The sequence below is a fragment of the Ostrea edulis genome, chromosome 2 (genome assembly GCF_947568905.1).
Source record: "Ostrea edulis chromosome 2, xbOstEdul1.1, whole genome shotgun sequence".
Lineage (NCBI taxonomy): Eukaryota > Metazoa > Mollusca > Bivalvia > Ostreida > Ostreidae > Ostrea > Ostrea edulis.
In genome coordinates, this window is record NC_079165.1 from 1,096,485 (window position 1) to 1,112,378 (window position 15,894).

General features: G+C 34.9%; 1 pseudogene; it reads right to left on the bottom strand.

Annotated features, from left to right (window-relative positions):
- Nucleotides 1–4,289: 4,289 nt before the first annotated feature.
- Nucleotides 4,290–15,894, bottom strand: part of LOC130052222 (acetylcholine receptor subunit beta-like) — a 41,463-nt pseudogene continuing 29,858 nt past the window's right edge.

Here is a 15,894-nt window from a genome sequence, read left to right on the forward strand (position 1 = left end):
GTGCCGCCATTTTGTTCAACTATATATATATATATAATAAGGCCTTTATTTATCCAGGATTACATATTTAGCGATAACGCTAGTTTTCAATATGGTCCTGCATATAACATACATACAGACAGATATTAGTAAAATAAACACAGATTAAAAGAAGTAGAATACATATAAACTTAAGAAATAATTATGAATGTAAGATAAATAGAATACGAAATGAAGCTTAAAAAGTATGGTGATAATCTCTAAGATAATTTCTCTTAAAACACGCAACACTCGTTGAGTTTCTTATATTTTGACTCAAGGCATTCCACACTGTGCTCCCTGAAATGCTGAAAGATCTTCTATAATATTCTGTTTTTGCCCTGGGTATATACAATATATTTGAATAAGAAGTTCTAGTTTGCCTCTGACTGACTTCTGATACATATTTAAAAACATTTAAATAATCTGGCATTAAGCCATGTAAAACTTTATACACTAAAATGACTTTTCTATAGACAAAGTAATCTGATAGAGGCAACCAGTTAAGTTCTGTAAACATGACATTAGATGGTGTTTCAAAATTTCTGATGTTAAGAATTACCCTTGCAGCTCGTTTTTGCAATATAAAAAGCTTATTCACATTTTCAGCATTTCTTGGATTGCTCCATATAGTACAACAATATGTAAAATGTGGAAAAATCATAGTATTAAAAATCTTCAGCAGCGCACCGTTTGACATAAAATATCTTATTCTTCTTAAAATGCCAATTCTCTTGGAAATCTTGTTCATAAGTGATTCTATATGACTTTTCCAGGACAAAGTTTCATCAATAATAATACCAAGTAATTTTGACTCCTGAACACATTCTATGACATGGTTATTTATCACTGATAATTTTTGTGCCGATCCGATAAGCATACATTGAGTTTTAGACAGGTTTAAGCTTAATTTATTTTCCTTAATCCACATTATACTGCGCTGAAGATCTTCACACATCTTTGGCTCAATATTTTCCACTATTAACCCTAACCCTAACCCTGTTACATCTTGTGAAGTATCATCTGCATACATATTTACAGTGCTTGTGGATAGTCATTAATATACAGGATAAAAAAACAATGGGCCTAAAATAGAGCCTTGCGGAACTCCAATGGTTATATTTCTTTCATCCGATAAATTGCCTTTCCAAATAACTCTCTGTGTACGATTTGTTAGATATGATTTAAACCATTCAAAAGTATCATTGCATATGCCAAATGACTTGAGTTTGTGTAATAAAACCTTGTGATTTATAGTGTCAAATGCTTTCCGTAAGTCTATAAAAATTACACTAGTAAGTTTTTTACCTTCATCAAATATCGGTATCTTCATATGTCTCCGTTCCAATTCGTACAAATCCACACAAAGAGTTCTAAGTTTTCGATTCATTAGTTACTCAATTTTTAAATATGATTGCTAAAAATACAAGACTCTGAGGTGCAATTCATAATTTAAGCACTCAATATTTTTGAAATGAATTGTATGATTATTAGTGTAGACCAGTACTATTACTTAATAAATGAACGACTTCATGAGTTTCTATAATTAAAATTATAAGGCTGTAGTACTTCAACGACAAACCTGTTCATAATATTCACAAATTGTTTGAGAAGTACCACAAACACTTTTGATAAACAGACAGTTTTCTCCTACTTTCGTATTTGTTGTTGATATGACGTCACAATACATTGTTTACATCAACTGCGTCATGAAAGGTGAAGATAACGAACAGTGACCGCTCTCCTTACGTTATTTATCACGCATTCAATGAATTGGCGTATCATATGCCCAAAGTTGTGTTTTTCAAGAAGACCGCCTCCCCGATTTTACGGAGGGACATCCGAGAGTCGAACGACCACAGATGAAGAATAGCAAGCTTTCTTCAAGAAACCCTTCCCCCGATTACATTGTGGGGATTCGTGGGCGATCGACTAGAGGAATAGATGGACCCATCCACCACATTCTGGAGGATCCAACCATCCCTGGATCTTCAAGAAGACCAGTCCCCGTCATCAGGGGGATCTGAGGGTCGACCACTATCGTCACCTCACCGCAACAAACCTAGTGTAGCAGGGCTCCTACTGGGCAGTGTGCTCTATAAACCATCACTGCAGCAGCAAAGATGTAAAATACATTTTGGTCATCCGTATGCAAATGTACCGAAACATCAACAACAAACAATCTCACATTGTGCATTACATGCTTCACCATACAAGGGCTCAGCTGATCCTTGGAAGCAAATCGCAAAAACTTCAATATTTAGATGTTACTGGGCGTTTAGCGCCAGAGGCATTTCGGTAATTGAAGAAATAATATTACGTGATAGCAGATTGTGTCGAGAAACAACAGAATGGTTAAGGCATACCATTCTGTTTGCAATGACTAAAGAAAAGTAAAGACGTATCATTGGTGATGTTACGAACTGATTCTTCTGAGCATTGTTAATAATTACTATTTAGTTTGTTTAAAGAGACACTACAGCTCATTTTGCGCAAAAATCATGAAATGACAATTTTCTCAGGGCTTTCTCAATTTTTGTTGCATTGTTGAATGTATGAACTTTGCGAAAATAACACTTATCTAAAGTTAAAAATTCTTGTTTTAACATAAAAATAAATACTTTTTGATGGCCTATACAAAAAATATCGAGTCTCCTCCTTCGGTCTTCAGACGCATGCGCATAGACAGTAAACAGTGCAGCATGTCGTCCAGTGAGAGAAAGTGTAGTGGATAGATCCAGAATTTTGAAAGATTCTGTGAGAAAAATAAAATGAGATAAAACTCATACGTGAAATGAAATTGACCTTGGGATCAGTATGACTGTTGGAAAACAAAGAGGTAGGAGAAACGATTGTAACTCAGTGGCGGATCTAGGATTTCCGAAGAGGGATGTGAAAGTCCAATATCAACCAAAGTAATCGGCCATTCTGGGTGTAAAATTTGGAGTTTCACTCACAATTTGTGGCGAAAAAGGGAGGGGGATCCTGGCCCTCCGAAATATGCCACTGGGACTAGCCGTAAAGACACTGCTTTAAAAGTTACAAGTGTTATTTTTATCTGAACACGACACGTGTTAACTAGTCGTGAAAAACATCGGTCAATAGGAACATGGGATGGTTTCTGTTGAAATAATGATTTGTATAATTATTTATTTATTATAATGAGCAGGGAATAATCTTATACTTGACAGGTGAGTGTGGACCCCCTTGAAGGGTAATTTAAATAATTTCTTACACAACACCTTCGCTGTCATTCAAAACACGTGATGTAAATAACCATTCAAAAGTCCGAGTCAGCATGAAGAAACCTTTGAATTCCGGATGATCTTCAAAGCGCAGTTTAGAGCAAATTGATGCATTCAATTGTTCAAAATTGTCAGTATCGATATGATTTTTATCATTTTATTAATACATGTTTTTAAAAACACTTTATTAAAATGTGGAAAATGAGCTGTAGTGTCTCTTTAATCGATCTTCAAGTAAGACTGAGGAAAGTACTTTTTCGGGATTTAGTCGGGTAAGCGACCTGAGTTTTATAGTATTTGTTAATATTATTCATCCTGGTCGTATGCACTAGCGAGTTGAGTATGTTTTGATGAAACGTGCTGCTTAGGAAGGAAACCCAAGGGAACTCAAACAATGATTTTCAATTTTTTATTAGGTGAACACTTCACACTTTGTCAAGGTATACGATAAACATATGATTTTTTTTAAAAAGAAGTACTGTCCCTAGTTTTGACTAAGTCACGCAGATGTGGTTCCTTTATACCAATTTTCACCTCAAAACATTTAGTCATTGTGACCATAGAGGTTTCGAAATGCTGACTTTAAACGAGGCTGTTGAGTATTCTGTAAAATTAGACTTATTTAATCATACACAGAACATGTTCTCCCACACTGAATCAATAGAGAACATAGACACCTTATGCAGGTGATTATTGAGTAATGTAATAATATCATAAAGGAAATTAATTTGAATCGAAGGTGAAGATAACGAACAGTGATCAATCTCATAACTCATTCTTTCATATATATAAAAGGTGAAGATAACTAACAATGATCAACCTCATAACTCCTATAAGCAATACAAAATAGATAGTTGGGCAAACACGGACTCCTGGATACACGAGAGGTGGGATCAGGTGCCTAGGAGGAGTAAGCATCCCCTGTCGATAAATGTATTTCTTTTTAACGATAGTCGGTTGAATATTTGGTCAGTAGAAGTATTTCCAATGTTGTTTTTCTTCTTTTTTCTATAGAGGTAATTTACATCAACTAAAGTTATATCCATAGACGAAAATTATAAAGAAGACAAATTGTTGCAAACATGTCAGTGACATAAAGACACGAAAGAGTAATTTGTCAAGTAATCGCGTGATGTCGGGCCATTTGACCTCCTTCTCTTCTAGTTGTGATTCACCACATGGTGTTTTGGGAGAACCCTCTGAAACCGTTGTCACCTTAACTATATTGGTATCCTTTGATTTACAACAGAGAAGTGTGCCATGAATACCCGCAATCTTTCCCAGCCACCCTCCGTGTATGTTGATTAGCCACTCGGGGACAGGCTCGTCTTCCTGTTTATGGTGGAAAAGAAAGCACCACTTTGGAGAAGAAAACCACAAATGATCCTGTCACCAAAGTAATGATCAAATATATACCTGTGTAGAACAAAAGACAACATATACCCGTTAGTCGCATAAAAGTACTTGCATTACAAAACAGTACGAACCAATGGCATGTCTGACGAATCTAAAGAAGAGTAATTTTCAGTTTCATTGTTCAATTTATTGCTTTGATTTCATTTTTTCAATGCTAACATTATGGAAACGTCATTCTGGAAAAAAAATACTCCTAGTGGAAGAAATTATTCCATCTGCACTATCGAATGCCGTAACGTTTAAAATGAAGTAGAGATATTACGTGTACATGAATCATAATATATATATATATATATATATATATATATATATATATATATATATATATATATATATAGTTTGTAAAAATGAATTCAGTATTTGATACAGTAAATACATCCAATAATAAAAGTCAAGAAACACAAAATTACATCGATCAATTCAATTTACTATGGATGTGAGTGATAAAGAACTGCCATTTTTGGATCTCCGAATCATTAAGGATGATACCAATATAATCACGGATCTTTATTGCAAAGAAACAGATTCACATCAATATTTGGATTTCCATTCATGCCACCCTTCCCATACTAAACGTAACATTCCATACAACATGGCTAGACGGATATGTACAATAATTACGGATGCAAGGTAAAGATAACGAACAGTGATCAATCTCATAACTCCTACAAGCAATACAAAATAGATAGTTGGGCAAACACGGACCCCTGGACACACCAGAGATGGGATCAGGTGCCTAGGAGGAGCAAGCATCCCCTGTTGACCGGTCACACCTACTTCTTTACGGTAAAAAAGACTGGAGGAATTGAAAGCATACCTTCGGCGACAACATTATCCGGAAAACCTCATAAATGACGGAATTACCAAAGCTCGGAACACACCTATATATATCTTAAGAAACTCCCGACACGAAGAAAACGATGTAAACAACGATATTCCTTTTGTAATTACGCATAACCCACGCAACCACAATATTTTTGGAACAGCTAGAAGATTTTTTCCTATATTAGAACAATCCCAAAATCTCAAAAACCTGATAAAAGAATCTCAAATAAAAAACAGCAGAAGACAGGGTCCTAATCTGAAGAGAATTCTAACGCGTGCCCGATTTACTACGGAAAATTCCAAATCCGTGCAAAAATGTGGGGATTCACGTTGCGGTATATGTAATCATCTAGAGGAAGGCAGGGGAAAAATTCTTAAATGCGGCAAAAAATTAACACCAAATTCTAACATGACATGCAAATCCGAAAATGTAATATATTGTATGACCTGCCCTACCTGTAATGAAAACTATATTGGACAAACCAACAAACTGATCGCCCGTGTCCGCGTCCACAAGCAGCAAATTCGCGATCCAAGTATCAGAAATTCGCCATGTTCCGAACATTTTGCCAATTGTAGTCATGGAGATTTCAACATATTTCCATTTTATAAAATGTATAATGACTGCGAAATTTCCAGAGTTACAAAGGAGGAATACTTTATAAAATTGTTTAATCCCAAACTTAATAGAAAATAACAATGTAAAATTGAACTGAACTCTGTAATTGATTTCCAAGTTTTGTCTAATATTGTGTGTATTATACCGCTACCAGTGTAATTCTTTATGACGTCACAAAGGACAATTACTTACGTCGTGAGATGTTGACGTTACTTAGCAATATTATTTCATTTTATAACTGTCTGAAGAGGCATTAAAGCCGAAAGCGCTAACAGTGAAATGTTATTCGAGTTTTGTGTTTCTTGACTTTTATTATTGGATGTATTTACTGTATCAAATACCGAATTCTTTATTTACAAACTATATATATATATATATATATATATATATATATATATATATATATATATTCTATCGAATTTTATATTGAAAATTGAAAATCAATGTGGCTATATCAATTTCTATTAAATGTCATCAAATAAGTACACAAAACTAATAATACTAACTAATACTTACTTATATAAGCGATATTAAGGGATACAGTTGGTAAATGCTCCGACACCAATGTAAGATAAACGGCGTAAGCGAGAAGTGTGGTAAGTGAATATCCCATTCGTTCCCCGCTGTCTGGCGGAAGTTTGAACGCTGATACTACTATAAAACCCAGCAAAACGGTAGGCACCAGAATGTTTAAAGCCTAGGTATTAATATAGGTATGTTGTAGATACTTTTCATTCAAATTTTCAAGTACTACAAATATCATTGTGAAACTAATGACCGAAGTGTCTTCGTTTAAAACTCATACAATCACTAAACTATTGTTTAGTTTTGTAATGCTGAAGAATGTAACTGAAGACCTATGGATCGCAGTGCTTAATACATGAAAGGTGAAGATAACGAACAGTGATCAATCTCATAATTCCTATAAGCAATACAAAATAGAGAGTTGGGCAAACACGGACCTCTGGGCACACCAGAGGTGGGATCAGGTGCCTAGGAAGAGTAAGCATCCCCTGTCGACTGTTCACACCCGCCGTGAGCCCTCTATTATTACCAAATGTTTTATCATAACCTAGACACCAACATTTGACGATACATTAGTTGTGCTTAATAACTGAACAGAAATATTACATGGCTGATTTTAAGCTATCCTTCTCACCTATATACTCTGATTATCCTTCCTTCTCGGTGGGTTTGTATCATTAAAAAACTTTTGTATTGTATGAGGGTGCTTGCCTAAACTTTAAAACAACTTTCCCCTGAATATTGTTATCCAAAGCTTTGAACTCCAGTTACACGACCCCATCCGGGTTAAGAGTTAATACAAAATAAAGGTATTGATGAATTGTAGAGTTGTCTTTCTTGATGTTAAGATTGTTTCTTTCCTAATGATTTGTTACAATCCTGCGTTAAACAGTTAAACATACTCTGAAGGTTTGATTCGGACACTGTCATTCCCGTTCCCATTATATCTATTTGTGATGTTTGAAGATTCCATGAAGGAGACTTGCCTTTTCATTGTTGAATGATTAATTAATTGATTATGGTATTACATGTACGCCGTTTTGGCAATAGTTTCAACCAGGCTGAAGCTAGCAGCCACTAACCAGCAGCCAATAAGCACGTAGAAGCTAGCAGCCACTAAGGAAAATCATCAAAGGACTGAGAGTACTCATAGAAAAATATTTAATTTGAAACCTATTCTAAAGGAAATTTTTAATTTAATTGATGTTTTGAATTAATGAATGTCAATCGCAACACTCATGAGCAACCTAGCTCACATGAGAGATTGTACATCAATGATAAAATGAATTTACATCAGTATTTTGTAATGAAAGGATGAAAGGAAATAAAATTGACCACACATTTCATTTTCTGATCTTTTTGAACAATTAATTTCTCAGCTTACATGTACGAAAGTAAGTGCACATTGATAATTCAGCTCACCAGAATATTACAATCTTAGTCATTATGTACCTATGGATAGATTGATATGATAGGGAAAACTATATGATGTGGGGTGCTTTAATATCTCAAGACTGATCCTATTTTCATGTGATGCTTACTCCTCCTAGGCACCTGATCCCACCTCTGGTGTGTCCAGGGGTCCGTGTTTGCCCAACTATCTATTTTGTATTGCTTACCCAGAGGTGGGGTCAGGTGCCTAGGAGTAGTAAGCATCCCCTGTTGACCGGTCACACCCGCCGTGATCCCTATATCCTGATCAGGTAAACGGAGTTATCCGCAGTCAAAATCAGTGTGCCAAGGACAGCTTAACTTAGGTTTTCAAATTCATAACAGAGAACAAAGTCATTGACAATCTAGATCCTAAGCAGACATTAAAATGTCTCTCACTTAAAACATTCTTGATGAAGTTGGGTAAATGACCTTTAAGGCCTATATTATGAAGATCTTTAAAGATACCGTATTTCCATGTGGTGAAACTAACTAGAAGTCTTCTGGATTGTCAATAGATTGCTTAAATCGAATAGTTTGAGAAGTTAATAGTAATGCCATGTTGACATTCAGCTTAATTCTCGAGAAAAATGTTAAGGTTATGCCAGTCCATCGAAACTTTGAAAGCAAGGCGAACATTTATACCGTACTGCTATTACAGACGAGCATTTATACAAAAAGCTGTTCCAGACGACGATTTATACAAAAAGAGGTGTTCCAGATAAACATTTATATCAAACAGCTGTTCCAGACGAAAATTTATACAAAAATAGCTTTTCCAGGTAAACATTGGGTATGCAATCGTTTCGAAGAGTACTTCTGGAGAGGAAGTATATTATATCTTAGCCAATTTAAGTTATGGTGACCATTTCGGAATGTAGATCGTTTCAAATGTGAAAGATAAATAGCTAATGTGGAGAAGATTATCAATTGGTATATAATAAGTATGGCTTGCAACATCGACGGGCACCAAGCGATGTTGATTATAGCTCACACAACTTTGCTTATCAATAATGCGATGAAATGTGATTTACTTACCTGGAAGAGAGGTCGTCTTTTGAATTTTAGGTCATATGAAATGGTTGGCACTGTCAGCGTTCCCCTTGAGATACTCAGTGATACTGTGCTGTACTCTGTTCCGTAATTAAAAATGAAAATGTTTTTAGGGTAATGGATTGGGAGAGATATCCGTCTAGTAATTATTAACTTTTAGTAATTATTAACTAGTAGGTACAGAGCAAACATTAAGAATTGTAGAAAACTATTGATAAAAGTGGACAATATCGCCATTGAAAATGTATCGTGTGGAAAACTACTTGGTATGTTGCCTATCACAGGCTCTTTAAACCAGCACGGGTCATGGATGACATTCCTTCCAAATCATACCGCCAGTTCCTTAGACTCAAATTTACAAAAGTTCAAGTCTACACCCTGTATTTCCTACAGCTATACTTCTACTATTACATCCAAACTTTTTAATCATAAACAAACTTTGCACTGCCTAGATATAGACCATCTTATGCATAATCCACCAACGTGTTCTTCATCTTCTTTCAACTTAGTCCAGCTGGACATGTCATTACTAGCGATGTTGATATAGTTGAAAATGAGGATCTCAAATCACTAATTCTAAAAGGTCCTAAATACAGAAAACCTCGGTCTCTCCATTGCCGATAGAACTTCATCTCTATTTTGAATTATATCGAAGATTATGCCAGACGATTGGCTAAATATGAAAAAGAAGAACTTGATAATTTTTAGAATGGGTTAAAAGCATAAGAGGAATATTAAAATCCCGCATTAGACATATAAAAACAAAAGTAGGTATCATCTATCCTTCTATATTTAGTAGACCAGAAGTGATAAAAGAATTAGATAGGTTACATAGGGAATATGTTTTGGTTCCAGCTGACAAAGCTAGTAACAACATTGTCTTTGTAAGGCTCATTATTACAACTGTATTTAAACGAACTTGGCATTAATTCCACCTTTGGTAATCGTACTTCAACTGCCCTTTCAAAAGATGAAATTCTTCAAAACCATGCTTGATTTTTTGACACATTTAATATCCCAGCCAATTGGTCGAATGAATATGAGTTACCGTACCTACACTGGATTCCTAAACTACATGAAAACCCTTACAAAGATACATTGCTGGATCCAGTAAGTGCTCTACCAAGCCCCTATCTTTGCTCCTCACGAAAATATTAATAGCTGTGAAGGAGAAACTGCCAACTTACTGTGCGACTACATATGTCAGAAGTGGTGTTAATCAAATGTGGATTCTAAAAGATTCTAAAGAACGTTTAGTAAACTTGAAATCGCAGAACATTTCCCACATCAATAACATCAAAACCTATGATTTTTCAACATTATATACGGCCATTCATCATGATAAATTAAAGACTAGACTTCTTGACATCAAAGACAGTTGCTTCATCAACAAAAATGGAAAACGGAAAAATTCATATCTAGTGATCAGTCATTTAAAACTTGCTTTGTTAAACACCACTCTGATTCAACGCACAAGTACTCTGAAGTTGAAATAAAAAGCATGCTAGAGTTCCTCATTGACAATATATTCGTGGTCTTAGGTGATCAGGTCTTCCAACAGTCTGTTGCAATTCCCATGGGCACGAATTGTGCTCCTTTGTTAGCTGACCATATGAAGCAGAAGTTATTCAAAAACTTTTACGTGAGAAGAAAAAATCTCTCGCTGTGGCCTTCAATTCGACATTAAGATATATCGATGACGTTTTTTTCTATTAGCAATAATAACTTTCATTCATATGTCGATTTGATATATCCCTGTGAACTCGAAATAAAGGACACCACAGAGTCGTCCACTTCTGTTTCATACTTAGATATTTGATTGAAAGTAGACATTAATGGCAAACAGACAACCGAACTGTATGACAAACGGGGTGATTTCAGTTTCTCCATCGTCAACTTCCCATATTTATGTAGCAATATTCCATTATCACCTGCATATGGTGTTTAAATATCTCAACTGATTCGATATGCAAGACCTTGTTCTGCGTATAGTTAGTTTTTAAATCGAGGTAACTTACTGATAAACAAGTTGATGGTACAGGGGTTTCAGCAGTCTCGATTGAAGTCAGCATTTCGCAAATTATATGGTCGTTATACGATCTAGTTTGTCAATACAACCTATCATTGGGTCAAATGCTGACTGACGTGTTTCATACCGATTGTTTATCTAACTGAAAGCCACAGCAAGAGATTTTTTTCTTCGAGAAAAATGTCTCGATAAAAAGTTTTTCCGAGAGATTATTTTGTAAGTAAAGAAAATAGAGTGAGATCAGAATTTGCATCACTACACCCTTTACCGGCTAGAGATATGTATAAAGGAGTGCATAATGAAGTCATCATCAATTCAACTGAACACAGAAAATACCAAAAATAAAAGAAGGTAAAAATGACTGAGAAATCCACATGATATTTATCAATATTCTATATTGTCTTAAATCTTGAAATGAAATTGAGGAAATATCTAGTATGTAAGACTCTGATTAGAATACATGTATATCAGGGTAAATGTTTGCATAAAATTTATGTATAGCTCTTATCCTTGGACGAATTTGGCTCCACTTTTTTGGCACACAGTTTTTGGCTATATTTAGCTCTAAAACTTCATAGTTATTTCGGATTTCAAACATTTCGGTTGAGCATCACTGAAGAGACATTATTTGTCAAAATGCGCATCTGGTGCATCAAAATTGTTACCGTATAAGTTTTACATTATGACCCCTGGGTCGAGGCCTCTGCTGGTGGACTGTTAGTCCCCGAGGGTCTCTACAGCCCAGTAGCTAAGTACTTCGTTACTAGCTTGAAAATACGGATGTATATTTAATTACTGTTATAAAATTTAGAAATTCATTTCAAAATTAAGGATTATCTCCCTCATGCACAGCTCTTATCCTTGGACGAATTTGGCTCCACTTTTTTGGCACACTGTTTTTGGCTATATTTAGCTCTAAAACTTCATAGTTATTTCGGATTTCAAACATTTCGGTTGAGCATCACTGAAGAGACATTATTTGTCAAAATGCGCATCTGGTGCATCAAAATTGTTACCGTATAAGTTTTACATTATGACCCCTGGGTCGAGGCCTCTGCTGGTGGACTGTTAGTCCCCGAGGGTCTCTACAGCCCAGTAGCTAAGTACTTCGTTACTAGCTTGAAAATACGGATGTATATTTAATTACTGTTATAAAATTTAGAAATTCATTTCAAAATTAAGGATTATCTCCCTCATGCACAGCTCTTATCCTTGGACGAATTTGGCTCCACTTTTTTGGCACACTGTTTTTGGCTATATTTAGCTCTAAAACTTCATAGTTATTTCGGATTTCAAACATTTCGGTTGAGCATCACTGAAGAGACATTATTTGTCAAAATGCGCATCTGGTGCATCAAAATTGTTACCGTATAAGTTTTACATTATGACCCCTGGGTCGAGGCCTCTGCTGGTGGACTGTTAGTCCCCGAGGGTCTCTACAGCCCAGTAGCTAAGTACTTCGTTACTAGCTTGAAAATACGGATGTATATTTAATTACTGTTATAAAATTTAGAAATTCATTTCAAAATTAAGGATTATCTCCCTCATGCACAGCTCTTATCCTTGGACGAATTTGGCTCCACTTTTTTGGCACACTGTTTTTGGCTATATTTAGCTCTAAAACTTCATAGCTATTTCGGATTTCAAACATTTCGGTTGAGCATCACTGAAGAGACATTATTTGTCGAAATGCGCATCTGGTGCATCAAAATTGGTACCGTATAAGTTTTACATGTATTCATATATTTTTGCTGAATACAATGCAGTACATATATTAAACAAATTTGATATTTTGCATATCTATATGAATGCTTGAAATAAATCTTTATAGACGTTGAACATTCTGTATATTGAATATTTTCAATGACAATTACAATACGCATATAAGAGGACTATTGTTTATTAGTTGTTAATGTGCATGTATTTTTATTTTAAAGTACCCGTGCCAACAATTAGTTGCACTCGAAGTCCAACAAGTGAACACACATATGCACTAACTGATGAAAACATGGTTGACATTGACACTCCTAGTGAGACAGACATAAAGGCACACTTAACAACCCTGATGGTAGAAAACAGACATCTAAAGATATGTGTAAGTTTTATATTGATGATATAAATATGCAACCAAATATTTCTCAATTTTTATTATCTTAACCATGTATTTTGTATGGAGAGGGCTTATGTTTTAGCAATGTCTGTTGTCCAATCCAGTTAATATTTCTAGTTTTAAACTATATTTTATTACGTAGAAAACATGTTTTCTACGTAATAAAATACGGTTTAAAACTAGAAACTATGTCCAACTGATTCTTAACTATTTTTATAGTTTGTTGTCGAGTGATACTTGATAAGGCAAACAATAAAACATTATTTGTTTGATATACTCCAACCAACCAACCCTCATACCCAATATTTTTAAGACTTACACAGGGAGTTAAATTTTTTTTTTACCAAACTTTTTAAAAAAATAGATTTAATTGAACATTGGCCTCAATTCTAGGTTTTAAAAGTAATTTCTCTTTTTAAAAAAATTATCTATCAACTCCCCTTGAATGAAAAAAAAATGTATAACTGTAGCTGCACACTTGTGAATAGAAATTTTGAAACATAATATGACAAAATTAGGTCCTTATATTTTGTAATTTTAATTTTACATGTTTGATATTGAATTTGCCAAGGTTTTAAATTTCTCATTAATTTTTCAGACGAGATGTACTACCCTGGAAGAGGAAGCCAAAGGTCTTCGAACACAGCTTAAGAACACGAAATGTGAACTGAAGGAAACCAAAAAGTATGCTGATGAGCTCAGTGACAAATTGGATGAAAAAGACAAACTATTCAGGGAACTTCTTCTAGAAAAATTAACAAAAACAGATAAAAATGTAAAAGTGTTTTTAGGATTACCTAGTGTTGTATTTCTAATGGATTTATTTGACATATTGAAGTCACATGCATCAAATGGCCTTCAAGGAAACAAATTCAAAGACACATGCCACTTTCATTTGTCGAAATGCGCATCTGGTGCATCAAAATTGGTACCGTATAAGTTTTACATTATGACCCCTGGGTCGAGGCCTCTGCTGGTGGACTGTTAGTCCCCGAGGGTCTCTACAGCCCAGTAGCTAAGTACTTCGTTACTAGCTTGAAAATACGGATGTATATTTAATTACTGTTATAAAATTTAGAAATTCATTTCAAAATTAAGGATTATCTCCCTCATGCATAGCTCTTATCCTTGGACGAATTTGGCTCCACTTGCATGGCACGCTGTTTTTGGCTATATTTAGATCTAAAACTTCATAGTTATTTCGGATTTCAAACATTTCGGTTGAGCATCACTGAAGAGACATTATTTGTCGAAATGCGCATCTGGTGCATCAAAATTGGTACTGTATAAGTTTTACATTCAAATTGAAGTATCCCTTGACTCGTGTTATTATAGATGCCACTGAATTCTTTGTTCAGTGTCCCAGAAATCCCACAGTTCAAGGTTGAACTGGGCATGGTCAAATTATAAATCTAAAAACGCTCTTGTGGGCATAACACCAAATGGTGCATTTTCTTTCATATCTGATCTTTGGTCAGGAAATATATCTGACAGGTGTATCACAGAGAAAAGTGGGTTCTTGGATTACATTTAGAGGGGTGACCATGTGATGGCTGATCGTGGATTTCTCATCAATGACTTGTCACTACCAAGAGGTGCGTTTTTAAATATGCCACCATCTACAAGAGCATGTCGCCATGGTAAAGGGAGGTACTTGACAGCTAAATAAATCAGGCAATCTAAAAGTATTGCATCTCTGAGGATACAGGTAGAACGTGCCATCCAAAGACTGATATCATATCAGTTTTTCAGTGGAACTTTGTACATAAATTCAATACCAGTGGCAAATCAGGCTCTTAAGGTGGCTGCAGTGTTATGTAACTTTATGAAACTTCTGGTGAAAAAAGAAAACACATGAAATAAATTTAAGCCATTAAAGAAAAAGATTTGTTATTTACATAATTTTATTTGTAGATACGTTGGGGTAGAATGAATTGACACAGATATTTGGGACATGCATACTTTCTGTAAAACACAGTTAATCTATCTGAAATGTTTTCCCAAACGTTAGCATCAAAATTAACTCTGTGGATAAAAATATCACCATGTGTATATATTATTAAATCGGGCCATTTCCTTTTTTGTAACAGCAAATTGGCACTGAATTTGGCAAAAATATGGTGAGGATTCATTTGTTTTCAAAGAAGGGACTCCTTCTTCAATCTTAAGATTTTTTTAATCATGACAAACAGCATCATAAGCAGTCGTCTGAGCACATGAAAAAGGACATCTAATTTCTATACAACCTTTTCGACAGCAATTACATTGCACTAAACTATCGGGTGATGCGCCAATGAATGGAAAGTCATTATGAATAACTAACCCACTAAGATCACAAGAAAAACTATTGTGGTCTATATTCTGCTTTTCAACATACAAATCTCTGGCTTTACTTTCATACTTTTCCCCATGATTCAAAGAAGCTATATTGTTGTATGTCATATCATTATGACCTAAAATGCGTTTTATAAGACTTTCATTTTCATTTCTACCAGTACAATGCAAACAACTGTGTACAACAGAGACAGTTATTCTGCCAAATATTTGATAAATTCAAACATCACAACTACTCTGAGATGTACTCTCCATGAATATTTCCTCGCAAACATTTTGCTCATAATAT